Here is a 12,913-nt window from a genome sequence, read left to right as displayed (position 1 = left end):
CAACAGCAAAAAGACTTCAAACACGTTGGGATTTGGGGCACAGTCTAAGGCTCAAGCATAATAGTGTGTGTAAATCTGATCCCCGGGGTCCGTGGCACTGACAGCCGTTCAACTTTAAAAAAAAAAAATATTCCCAGTGTGCATTTTCCTTGTACCACAGGCAAGATACACCTTTAGTTAACCAACTGGTGGTCGAAATGACTTATTTCCTTTTTTAAAATTCTCGAGTGCAAGGCCAGGGTTCGCAACTGTGGGACACCGGCGCCAGACACACGAGAGCAGAACCACGCACGGAACCCGCTCCTGGAAGGCCTGCTGTGTAGGTTCCTCAGTCCCTGGGGCTGCAAGAGCAGCTGCAGCAGCAGCCATGGCAGGGCCTCGGGAACCTTTCCCCTGCCTCCTCTGCTAGGCCTCGAGGGGTTTGCTTTTTACAAGGCCCCCGGGTGGGGGTGGTGGGCACAAGATAGTGGTTGCAACTGCAGCCACGGCAGCGGGCCAGGCAAACCCGGCTCCTTCGGAACCCGACCTGCCAGCGGGCTGGCAACAGCAGGACGCAGCCGAGTCCGAGCTGGAGCGCCTACAGCTCGGCGAGGAAGGCCACCTTCTCACCCACCACATCTCTCCCCAGCTCGCCTCCTGCTCCGTTAGCGCTACCGGTTGGCGGGCGGGGGAGGGGAGCGAGGCGCGTTATTCCCGGGGAGGGGAAAGGGGGAGGGGAGGACATCTCTTACCCGCGTTACTGAGGAGGAGGAGGAGGCGGTTGGAGCGCGGCGCGGCGGGGCGACGGTGGGGCTGGGTGGGTGTAAGTAAGAGTCTTACGAAAGGGAATTAACCCCATCACCAGCCCGGACACCGGCTCCAGCGGCAGCCGCGGCGGCAGAATCCCGCCCCTTCCCACCACGCACTAGCCCCGCCTCCCCGTTCTCTTTGAGGGACAGCACTCTCCATCATAGGCTGTACATTCATGGAATGACATGAAGATCACCCAATCATTCTTGTAAAAACTGCCTTCTCTCCACCCCTTTATCTCCTCCTGGGCCTCGGGAGAGCCATGCCAAGTCTTCCTCCACCCTCAAAGGAAAAAGAACCAATCCGCGGTTAGTAACCGCCCTTGAAGGACGCAAAAGTTAACCAATAATAAAACTAGGAGGACAGCCATTTTGCCCACTTGTAAAAGAGCCACCTTTTCCCACGAGTTAGGACCCTGAGGTGGGGGAGTTCCGGGAGTTTTACCAACTGGAAATATTAAAAATAAAACAATTATACTTTTTTTTCAGGGAGAATTTATAGTGATTTATAGGTACAAAGGAAAAATTTCATCCTTCTAGTGTGGAAAAGTGAGGCATGCTGCTTAGGAGTTTGCTCCTCCCCTTAGCGGTAACGGGTTCTAAGCAGAACACCTGGTTTCTGCAGCCTCAGTGGTGGAGGGCGGGGTGACTGCTTGGCCTGAGTGGACTATAGTTCCCAAGGCGCTTTGCTCCCACCAAGGCCCTGTCCTCTCTTTGCTTCCCGCGGGGCTTGACGGGAATTGTAGTTCCTGGGAGGTACCTGTGTTCTTGGCTAATAAAGAGGGACCAAGTTTTGAAGGATTTGGAAGTATTTTTCACCACTTTAAGTAAGGAGAGAATGCACACAAGAATGGTCAGGAGAATTTTCTCAGAACACTAGAGATTTTAGATTGTTGGTATTTGAACACGCCTACTTTCAGGTCTTCCCTTTAATGTCACTTCCGCTTAGGGGCGGACACAGCCTAAACCTGTGGCGGGAGTTGGAGGTTCTGCAGCGAATATACCAGGTGTGTTCCTCTGTGAGTGGCGTGTCGGGCAAGTTGCTGTGGTAGATGGGAGGTTGAACGGAGTTAACTGCATTTTAATAATGAGTAGGTGAAATTAGATGGGGGTAATTCCCAAGCCTCTGCTGCAGTTTATCACCTAGAGTCTTCAATTCCGGAATTCCAGTTTTCTGGTTTCACTGTCCGCTCACTATTAGATTGCACCTTCATATTTGTATAGCATGCGTCTTTTCGCCTTTACCGCTATGCGTGAAACACGGTTTCACTTTGTCACCTTGAACGGAGTAGGAAGTTATGAGGCAACTCCTACTTTTGTTACCGCTGAATACCAGTGAGGAGCTCTTGCTTCCTCAAACGTTGAAGTATAACACCTGAGAAGCATGCCAAGGCAAATGTAGCGTGGAAAGTTAAAGGATAGCAGAAAAGACTTGCTCACAGAGGAAGAAGGGGACCCGACAGGCAGAATCTGTGGAAGGGGGAGGTCTTCCCTTTTTTATATCTTAGGTCTTCTTTTAGTTCTCCCACATTTCTGTCCTTTGTTTCCCTCTATCCTGCAGTGATAGAATGCAGATGGGAAGGCCAAAAGGTGGAAGCTAGGTGGTCTGAGGGGGCAGGGAGGAATAATCTGGGCAGGAAGGGCCTAGGGTGTTTGATTAGCACCTCCCCATGTGCTGGGAGATACTTCATTAACAGTTCTTTAGTGTGGGTCCAGGCCTTGGGGACATTAATATTTCAATTTCCCCCTGGTATTGTTCTGGTTTCCTGGACTGTATTCTCAATAATGATCTCCATTTTCTTTATCTTACTCAGTATTCGACCCAATTTACCTAACTAGTTATCTTTAAATCTGGCTTCACCTTTACAAACACACTTATAAAAGGAGCTTTGAAGATGGAAAGTCAGATGGACTCTAGATGGATGATCATGAAGGTCCTATTACTCTTCTTTCTTTTAGTAACACATCCATCAGACAAGTAGTGAGAAGGTGCCAACTTTAATACTCTAGTGAATAAACGCGTCATTAAAAATACTTAGGAGCTAACAGCCTATAATAAGCCTACCAAATGAGGCCTTTGTTTATGCCCCTTCAGCATGCCAGGTTGACTGTGCTAATGGTCCATTTGGGGGTCTAGAGAATGTAGCAAAAATTGGGAAAGGCCTTCCCAACCCAAGACTGATTGCCACTGTCTGAAACTTTTCTCCCTTCTTTTTTACTGAGACCTTCGTTTAAAAATATTTACTGAGAATTTACACTCCTAGGCACTATACCACACTTTGGATGTAGAGCTGATACCTGAAAGATAAATTCCTTGTCCAAAAATAGAGAAAGAGGGAACAAAATTAATGGTCATGTCACATGCTTTTTCTTTCTCCCTTAATTCTGTCAAGCCTTCCTCCATCTTCTGTTTCCAATCCACCTTTACATTAAAATAAGCATATTCTTTTTCTTTATTTTTGCTGAAGCACCAATAAGCGTAAGTTCAGTACTAATAAGTGTTTTGTTTGTTTTGTCTTCTGGTACCAGGGATTGAACCCAGACGCACTTAACCACTGAGCGACCTTCCCAACCCTTTTTTATATTTTATTTTGGGACAGGGTCTGGCCAGATTGCTGAGGCTGGCTGTGAACTTGCAATCCTCCTGCTTAGGCCTTGGGAACTGCTGGGATTACAGGTCAGCACCACTGCACCAGGCTCTGAGGAGTGGTTTTTATCAAATAGATGATAAATTACTTAGGTAATCCTAGATAGAAGAATATGACCAATGTTTTAGCTATGTAGTTTTTACATCTACCAAAGTTTTACTTTTTAATGAAATTAGGATATTTTTTGATGGTGATGGGGGGGTGTGAGGAGTCCTGGGAATTGAACCCTGGGCTTCCCATATGCTAAGCATGAGCTCTATCACTGAACTACATCCCTAGCGCCCAGTTAGAATTTCTAATGATAATTTAGTAATAGAGTCTTGTATTGAAGCTTAGTTTTGTTTTTCATAAGTCTTTAAAATGTGAATCAAGTCAATAAACAGGATTGATGGCCATCATTTTACTGAGTGTTTCTTTTGAGCAGAAATAGGGTTATATGTATTTAGTATCCTTGTGTCCTTGCCACAATCTACAAGTATATATATATAATATATATATTTATTTATTTATTTTTGGGTGCAGGAGATTGAACCTAGGACCTCATTTATTCTAAACATGTGTTCTACAGCTTACCTATATACCAATGCCCTGTTTTGTTTTATTGTTGAAGAAATTAGGGCTTAGTGAAGGTAAATAAGACTTTAAGGCCTGAGATCCCTTATCAAAATATTTGTAGCAGAGATTCATATCCAGATCTGTCTGATTTTTGAACTCTTAATAACTGCTCATCCAACCTCTCAAATATTTTACTACTTTCCCAATATGTGCCAAACACAAAGAAAGATATAAAATTATATACAAAGTTTCTGGAACCATTGGTGGCAATGGTTTCTTCTTTTAAGCCATCTTTTGCCATGTACATAATACTCAAAGTATTTAAAAACATAGGAGAGTATACAAAAGAAAGGTGTTCTGCAATCCTATTATTCAGAGACATCACTATTTACAAATACTGTGCTCTTTACTTATGAGGACAGGCACATCTGATTGAATCTTACTACTTTACTTTTTTTGTGAGGGGTGATGCTGGGGATTGAACTTAGGGGCACTCAACCACTGAGCCATATGCCTAGTCTTATTTCCTATTTTAGAGAAAGGGCCTCACTTTTGCTGAGGCTGGCTTTGAACTTGTGATCTTCCTGCCTCAGCCTCTGAGCTGCTGGGGTTGCTGGCATGGGCCATCGCGACTGGATCTTTTTTTTCTTTTTTTGGTACTAGAGATTTAACTCAGGAGCATTCAACCTCTGAACCACATCCCTGTTGCAACACACAGCTAAACCAGTCAGGGTCACTCTAAGTGAATTTGGGGAATAAATAAAGACACAGACACAGAAAGTACCTTTTCTTTGGGTTCAGTGATCACTCCTCAGCTGAAGCTCCCACAAGCGGGGCAAGTCAGGCAAGGAAGAGAAAGAGCACACTTCAAACCTGAGTTTTATTGGGGAAGGCTGTTTCATGGAATATTCTATCCCCAAAAGGGCAAAGGGGTAGTATTACAAAGGAATATGTGAGTGTAACTCAACCCTAGTGGTATGATGCCTACACCTGGAGGCATGCCTTGTTATCCAAGCTGGGATAACACCAAGTTTCTGCAACTTGGCATTGCCTTGCCAGATGGCAATAATTGGTCAGAACCCAGTGCATCAGGACTTAAAGGTGTCTGCATCCAGGACAGCTCCTGATACATCCTCAACCCTATTTTTATTTAGAGACAGGGTCTCTCGCTGAATTCCTTAACACTTTGCCATTGCTGAAGCTGGCTTTGAACTCATGATCCTCCTGCCTTGGCCTCCAGAGCTACTGGGAATATCATTTTTGATAGCTACTTATATTTCACTGTATAGCTGTAACCAAGCCATTCTCTGCTGATGAATATTTATCTTGTGTTCAATGATTTTTTTCATTGTGGTGAAAACATAAAATTTACCATCTTAACTATTCACAAGTACAGATAATATGGTTGTGTTAACTGTATACACCTTGTATGTTATAGTAGTATATTTTTTTCTTTTTTACTACTGGGGATTGAACCCAGGGGCACTTTACCACTGAGGTACTGAGTCCTTTTTATTTTTTTGTTTTGAGATAAGGTTTTGCCAAATTGCTTAGCCCTTACTAAATGTCTGACTCTAGTTTCAAATTTGTAATCCTCCTGCTTCAGTGTTCTCAGTTGCTTGGATTACAGGCATGCACCACTACACCCTTTCAGTGGTAAGGAATTGTATGTAACAGATGTCTGGATTTTTTCATCTTTCAAAACTGAAATTCTGTACCCACTAAACAACTTCCCATTTATTCTCCTTTTTTTTTTTTCCTGGTAACCATCTTTCTGCTGTTGACTTTGACTTATCTTATGAAAGTGGAATCATGCAGTGTTTGATTTTTTGTGACTAGTTTTTTTTTTTTACTTAGCATAATATACTCAAGGTTTATTCATGGTCTGGCTTATGATAGGATTTACTTTTAGAGATGAATTCATTGTATGTATATGCCACATTTTCTTTATACATTCATCTGGTGAGTACATTTGGGTTGCTTCTACCTTTTGGCTTTTGTGAATCATCCAAATATATTTTCTAGATTCTGTTTTCAATTATTTTGGATGTAAACTGAGAAGTAGGATCTTTGAATTGTATATTAGACTTTATAAGCAAGACTCATAAGCATTTCTTTTTTGTATACCTGTCTGATTATCTCTTGAATTTTATTTTTCAGAAGTAGAATTATTTAGCCATGAGTACCCGGTAATTCCAAAATTGTTCTCGAGAATGAATGTGCCATTTCATTATGACTATGTTTGAGAAAACCCATTTTTTATCTTTTACTCTCTTTAGTCTGATTGTAAAAAGTGAAAGGGAAAGGAGGAAAACTACCCCATTTACAATAGCCTCAAAACAAAAACTTGGGAATCAACCTAACAAAAGAGGTGAAATGAAAGCTACAAAATGCTAAATTAAAGAGATTAAAGAAGACCTTAGAAGATGGAATGATCTCCCTTGTTCTTAGATAGGCAGATCCAAAAGCATTATGCAGACTTCATGCAATTCCAATCAAAATCCAATGACATTCCTCATAGAAATAGAAAAAGCAGCCATGAAATTCATCTGGAAAAATAAGAGACCCAGAATAGCTAAAGCAATCCTCAGCGAGAAGAGTAAAACAGGTGGCATCACTATACCAGACCTTAAACTATACTACAGAGCAATAGTAACAAACATGTCATGGTTAGGGTTAGGGGGAAAACTGGAAATCCATATGCAACAAAATGAAATTAAACTCCTATCTCTTCACCATGCACAAAACACAACACAAAGTGGATCAAGGACCTAGGAATTAAACCAGAGGCCCTGCATCTAATAGAAGAAAAAGTAGGACCAAATCTCCATTATATAGAATTAGGCCCCTGCTTCCTTAACAAACTTCTATAGCGCAAGAATTAAAACCAAGAATTAATAAATGGGATGGATTCAAACTAAAAAGCTTCTAAGAAACAATCAATGAGGTAAATAGAGAGCCTACAGCTTGGGAGCAAATTTTTACCACTTGCACATCAGAGCACTAATCTCTAGGATATATAAAGAACTCAAAAAGTTAAACACCAAAAAAACGAAAACAAACAAACAAAATAACCCAATCAATAAATGGACCAAGGAACTGAACAGACGCTTCTCAGAAGATGATATGCAATCAATCAACAAATATATGAAAAAGTGTTCAACATCTCTAGCAATTAGAGAAATGCAAATCAAAACTCATCTCACTCCAGTCAGAATGGCAGCTATTAAGAATACAAACAACAATAAGTGTTGGTGAGGATGTGGGGAAAAAGGCACACTCATACATTGCTGGTGGGACTGCAAATTGGTGCAGCCAATGTGGAAAGCAATATGGAGAATCCTTGGAAAAGGGAATGGAACCACCATTTGACCCAGTTATCCTTCTCCTTGGGCTATACCCAAAGAACTTAAAAACAGCATACAACAGGGACACAAACATATCTATGTTTATTGCAGCACAATTCACAATAGCAAAACTGTGGAACCAACCTAGATGCTCTTCAGTAGATGAATGGACAAAGAAAATGTGGTCTATATACACAATGGAATATTATTCAGCAATAAAAGAGAATAAAATTATGGCATTTGCAGGTAAATGGAAGGAATTGGAGAATATAGTGGTAAGTTAGCTAATCCCAAAAAACCAAATGCCAAATGTTTTCCCTGATATAAGGAGGCTGATTAATAGTGGGGTTGAGAGGGGGAGCATGGGCAGATTAGATGAACTCTAGATAGGGCAAAGGGGACAGAGTTGAATGGAGGGGGAAAGGGGGTAAAAGAAATGGTGGAATGAGATGGACATCATTACCCTAAGTACAGGTATGAAGACACGAATGGTGTGAATATACTATGTATACAACCAGAGATATGAAAAATTGTGCTTTATATGTGTAAAATGAATTGCAATGCATTCTGATGTCATATATAACAAATTAGAATAAAAAATTAAAAAAAATAGCCATTCTCTAATTTCTGTAACTTTATGTTTTAAAATCTAATAGGTAAAATGTGCTCCCTCTCTTCTTTTTAGACATTTTCTTGTCAGTCTCAAATTTTCTCATATTCTATTAGATTTTGGAATCATTTTGTCAAGTTAAAAATAAATCTCTGCACTTTTATATTTTAACAAAATTCAAGTTTGACATTTAAGTAGATTTTGAATATTACCTCTTAAAGGAAGACAAGTACTCTATATTAACAATAGAGAAATTTTCATAGATAACATAGAAATCAAATGTGTCATTCTGTACTTTTTGAAAATGTTTTAGTTACAGAGTTGGATCTAAATGGTTACAGTCTAAGAGCACATTTCATTTTAAAAATTACATGACTATTTTTTTATATGCCTTTTATGAGTGACTTCCAGTTGAACCTGGAGACTTCTGAATGTTTATCTGTGACTTATAATTGTTTATCCCTCTGTAATTCATAGCCTTCTCCAAGTGTTTCAAATTCAACATGCCCCAAATCTTAGCCCACATATTCATATTTACTCCTAAATCTGTTTCTCTTCTGTATATCTCTATCTTATTTGTTTATTTGTCCAGAAATTTTTATTATGCATCCACCAAGAGAGTTACTGAATAATCAAGAAGATGGATCATTCAGCCTGAGTTTGATTCCTAGTTGTGGCCATTTACCTGTTTGACTTGGGGCAGATTTGTTGATCATCTGTGTCTCAATTTCCTTATTTCTAAAATTGAGATAATTGAGATTATATGACTACCTTCCTCAGAGGTTTTTATGAAGATTAAATGACAGTATATGTTAAATGATTTAAAAAGTGTCTGGTATGTTGTGTGTGTTGTTTTTTTTGTTTTGTTTTTGGTGTACTGGGGATTGAACCCAGCCAAGGCCTTGCAAATGCTGAGAAAGCACTCTGCAGGTAGATGTGGTCACACATGCCATGAATCCCAGCAACTCTGGAGCCTGAGGCCAGGAGGATTGCAAGTTTGAAGCCAACTTTGGCAAGTTAGTGAGAACCTCAGGAGATCCTGACTCAAAATAAAATGTAAAAAAAGCTGGGGATGTGGCTCAGTGGTTAAGCACCCCTTGGTTCAAACCCTGGCACCAGAAGAGTTAAAAAAAAAAAAAAGAAGAAAAGAAAGAAAGCAGTCTACCACTGAGCTGCATCCTCAGCCTGTGTGTTGCTTTTTATTAGTATTGATTCTGTTGATGAGGGTGATGCTAGATGTGAGTCTGCTGAAGTAAAACAACAAACAAGGTAGTCTTTCGTGCCTACCTTTATGAAGACATTTTAATAGGATTTTATGGAGAGATAAATTTTTAAGGAAACATAACAATAATTGCCAATAACTAAGAAACTAATTGATATTAAGGACAATGTGGGGGAGTCTAGTTGAGAGCCATTGTAGTATTTTAGTTGAGTGGCAGGGATGTTTTGGGATAGATGATGACAATGAGATTGGGGTGAAATAGGTAGATTTCAATATATTTGGAGAATAATGAATAACAAGTGGATTCAATTCAGCAGTTTAAGGAATGGCAGGGATCAAGAGTGAAATCCTGGGTTTGTAGTTCAGCGGTAGAGTGCTTGTCTAGCACAGGTGAGGAACTGGGTTTGATCCTCAGCACCACATAAAAACAAATAAAAGATAAAGTTTAAATTGTTAAAAAACAAGAAGTTAATCCTGGTGGCCACTTTGAGTGACTTACGTAATTATATTACTTAATGAGAAACTGGGTACAGAATTTGGTAGAGAAATCACAAGTTTGGTAGAGAAATCAGGACTTTGGTTTTGGACATTTAAACTAGAAAACTCTGTGAGACATCCAAAATGTCAGGTAGGTAATTAATTAGATGTAGGACTCTGAAGCTGAGAGATTATAGATTGTATTACTGTACTATTTATGGTAGTCTTCTAAAAGGTTAGCCCTGCTCCTACATCCATTTTTTTAATCTTGACACAATAATCTTTAGAAAATAGCAACCTAATTAAACTGTAGGAAAGGCTCCCAGTTCCTTACAGAATAAAAGCCCAACCTCTTTTAACATAAGAGGATCTGCCTGACATGGCCTTTTTTTTTTTTTTTTTTTTTTACTTTTTTTCCACTTTTTATGGGGGGAAAGCACTGGGGATTAAACCCAGTGGTGTTGTACCACTGAGCTACATCCCAGCTTTTTATATTTTTTACTCCAAGACAAGGTCTTTTTGTATTTCTGAGACATGAACTTGAAGTTCTGTCTCAGCCTCTCGAGTAACAAGTATGCATCACCGTGCATGGTTTTTGTTTTATATTTTACTACTTTTTATATGCATTTTAATCTTTAGCTGTGTTAAACTGCTTAGGATTTTCAAACTTTGTACATTTGCAAATATAGCTTCTTTTCTCCTGAGAATATTCTTACTTGATTCTCCATCTGTAAACTCTAGACTTCCTTCAAGTTTCAGCTTGTGGCATATATTAGGTAGTTAAATAAGGTGTATTATGTGCCAATTATTTTTTCTATATGAAGCCTTCTTTGATTGCTTGCTGTCTTGCAGAGTCAATGTTTCCAGTTATGTACAGTACTTTATATATACTTTTTTCATAACACTTACCACATTGTATTGTGATTATATATGTATAGCTCTCCCTTCCTTTCTTGATCATACCCAAAGGTAAGGCTACAATAGCACAAATTTATCTTCACATCCTCAGTGTCTGACACATAATAGGCACTCTGTAAGTATTTGTGGAGTGATTTAGAGAGGCAGTGTTATATAGCTACAAAAATCGAGGCTTTAAAATTAATCCAATCTGTGTTCCAGGCTTAATATTACCAGTACCTAACTGTTATGCCTTGTGTAAATTTTTTAGTATCTCTGAACTTCAATTTTCTTGTCTTTACTGTGATACGAACAATACTTTGTGAGTTGTTTTGAGAATTACAGGAGGTTTTCTAAAATTTTCTAGTATACTGCCTCATGGAAAGAGGTTAACTAATAAGTGGGAGTTATTTTATCACTATTCTGAAAATAGTTTTCTGTGGAATGATAGATTCTAGTGTCCTTGCTTGTAAAGTAATTAAATATTAGATATGGCAGTTTTAAAAGCCCCATAACAAATGAATTCAAAAATGTTATGTAATTTTATACTTATTGAAATTGATCTATTGTTATTTTATAATATTCAATTTTACTGATGAAACCTACTTTTAATTTATTAAATTTAGGCTGTAGTTCACAAACTAAATGTAATGTAGTTATATTTACAAGTGTAGTATATCAGGTATAAACATTGATGTAGAATATATACTGTATATATGAAATAGGCACATTCTCAACTCATGATAAATTTGAAGAGTTAATATTATTGAATATATGACTTTTGTAAAAACACCTTAAAATATTATAGTAGACTATTACTAGATCTCTTTATTGGCTACCTTTTCACCTCATAAGCACAACTGATTTGTGTTTGAGTTTGTGCCTTCTGGAATCCATATATTTTAAAGGTGGAGTGTCCAATAGATTTCCTGTATTCAAAACTTGTAGAAACTGCTGATTTACTTAAGCTAAATTTATGTTTCCAATAAAGAACTTAAAACTACTTATAATTCATGTTTTTTTTTTTTTTGTAGTAGTACTAGGGATTGAACCTTGGACCTTATGCATGCTACATTTTAACATTGAGCTACATTGCCAGCCTTTTTATTTTTTTTTTGAGACAGGGTCTAAGTTGCCCAAGCTGTTGTCAAATTTGTGACCTTCATGCCTCAGCCTTGTAGTAGCTGGAATTACAAGTATGTGCCTCCATGACTGAAATGTAAATACTTTTGTACTGATTTTACTTAACTCTGGGGAAAGATATTTACTGAGGTTACTAACTTCTAGCCCCTCTCTTCCGCCTCTATCCCACTGCCTTCTATTAGTAATGTGTGGGGCAGGTTAAGAAGGAATAGTTAAATAAGCTATTCTTAATATCATAGTTCACCCAAGATTTACATAAGATGTTTCATTTTTACACTTATAGTTGTGTCTCTGTAGCCAAATTGCCATAGTGTTTAGGACATTTCCACTGACAATTTTTGTTTGATTAGGAAGAATTTATATAATTTAGATATCTAAGCTGGGTATGTTGGTGCATGCCTGAAATCTCAGTGACTATGGAGGTTAGGCAGGAGGAGTGCAAGTTCAAGGCCAGCCTCATGGAGACCCTGTCTCAAAATAAAACCTATGGATGTAGCTTAGTGATAAAGTACCCCTAGTACAGAAATTTTCTATCTATCTATCTATCTATCTATCTATCTATCTATCTATCTATCTATCTATTATATATATATATCTCTCTATATACACATATGTATATATATATATGTATATTAATCTACAGTACATATATAGTAGATTAATAGATCTTTTTATTGGCTACCTTTTCACTTCATAAGCACAACTGATTTGTGTGTTTATATATATATATATATATATATTTTAAGTTGTTTATAGACCTTTATTTATCTATTTTTTTATTTATATGCGGAGCTGAGAATCAAACCCAGTGCCTCATGCATGCCAGGCAAGTGTGCTACTGCTGAGCCATAGCCCCAGCCCCCAGAAATTGTTTTTAAATTGGGCATAAGATTTGTTTGATATTATGGTTTAGGAAGAGTTTTTCATATTTAGTGCTCCTTCTTGGAATGTTCTAGGGTATTCTTTGGAACCATAATTCATATTTAATAAACATCCCTCTAATTTTAATCACTCTGGAAAATGTGCTGCTAATTTCCTTACTGTAACTTGAACTTGGTTTAAATTTGTTTCTTTTTTTAGAGGGACTTCTACATATGAATGTGCCTTCCAGCTGACACATCATATAGTTTTTTAGTTTCAGTACTGTTGTGTCTCCTGGGAACTTTATTTCCATGCTAGTTCAGCCATGCACTCCTATGGCTACACCTTATACCTTCTCATCCCCA

General features: G+C 38.5%; 1 protein-coding gene across 5 annotated transcripts in view; it reads left to right on the top strand.

Annotated features, from left to right (window-relative positions):
* Positions 1 to 1,691: 1,691 nt before the first annotated feature.
* Positions 1,692 to 12,913, top strand: part of Zranb3 (zinc finger RANBP2-type containing 3) — a 281,585-nt gene continuing 270,363 nt past the window's right edge. For 4 of the 5 annotated variants that reach the window (XR_013424061.1, XR_013424060.1, XM_078017307.1 and 1 more), the window contains exon 1: positions 1,723 to 1,795. The gene's annotated coding sequence lies outside the window, so the exon portion shown is untranslated. Of the gene's footprint in view, positions 1,796 to 12,913 lie in introns of all 5 variants that reach the window. The other variant, XM_078017309.1, reaches the window with a different exon arrangement.

This window comes from Ictidomys tridecemlineatus, chromosome 7 (assembly GCF_052094955.1).
Source record: "Ictidomys tridecemlineatus isolate mIctTri1 chromosome 7, mIctTri1.hap1, whole genome shotgun sequence".
Lineage (NCBI taxonomy): Eukaryota > Metazoa > Chordata > Mammalia > Rodentia > Sciuridae > Ictidomys > Ictidomys tridecemlineatus.
This window is presented reverse-complemented; position numbering and strand designations above follow the sequence as displayed.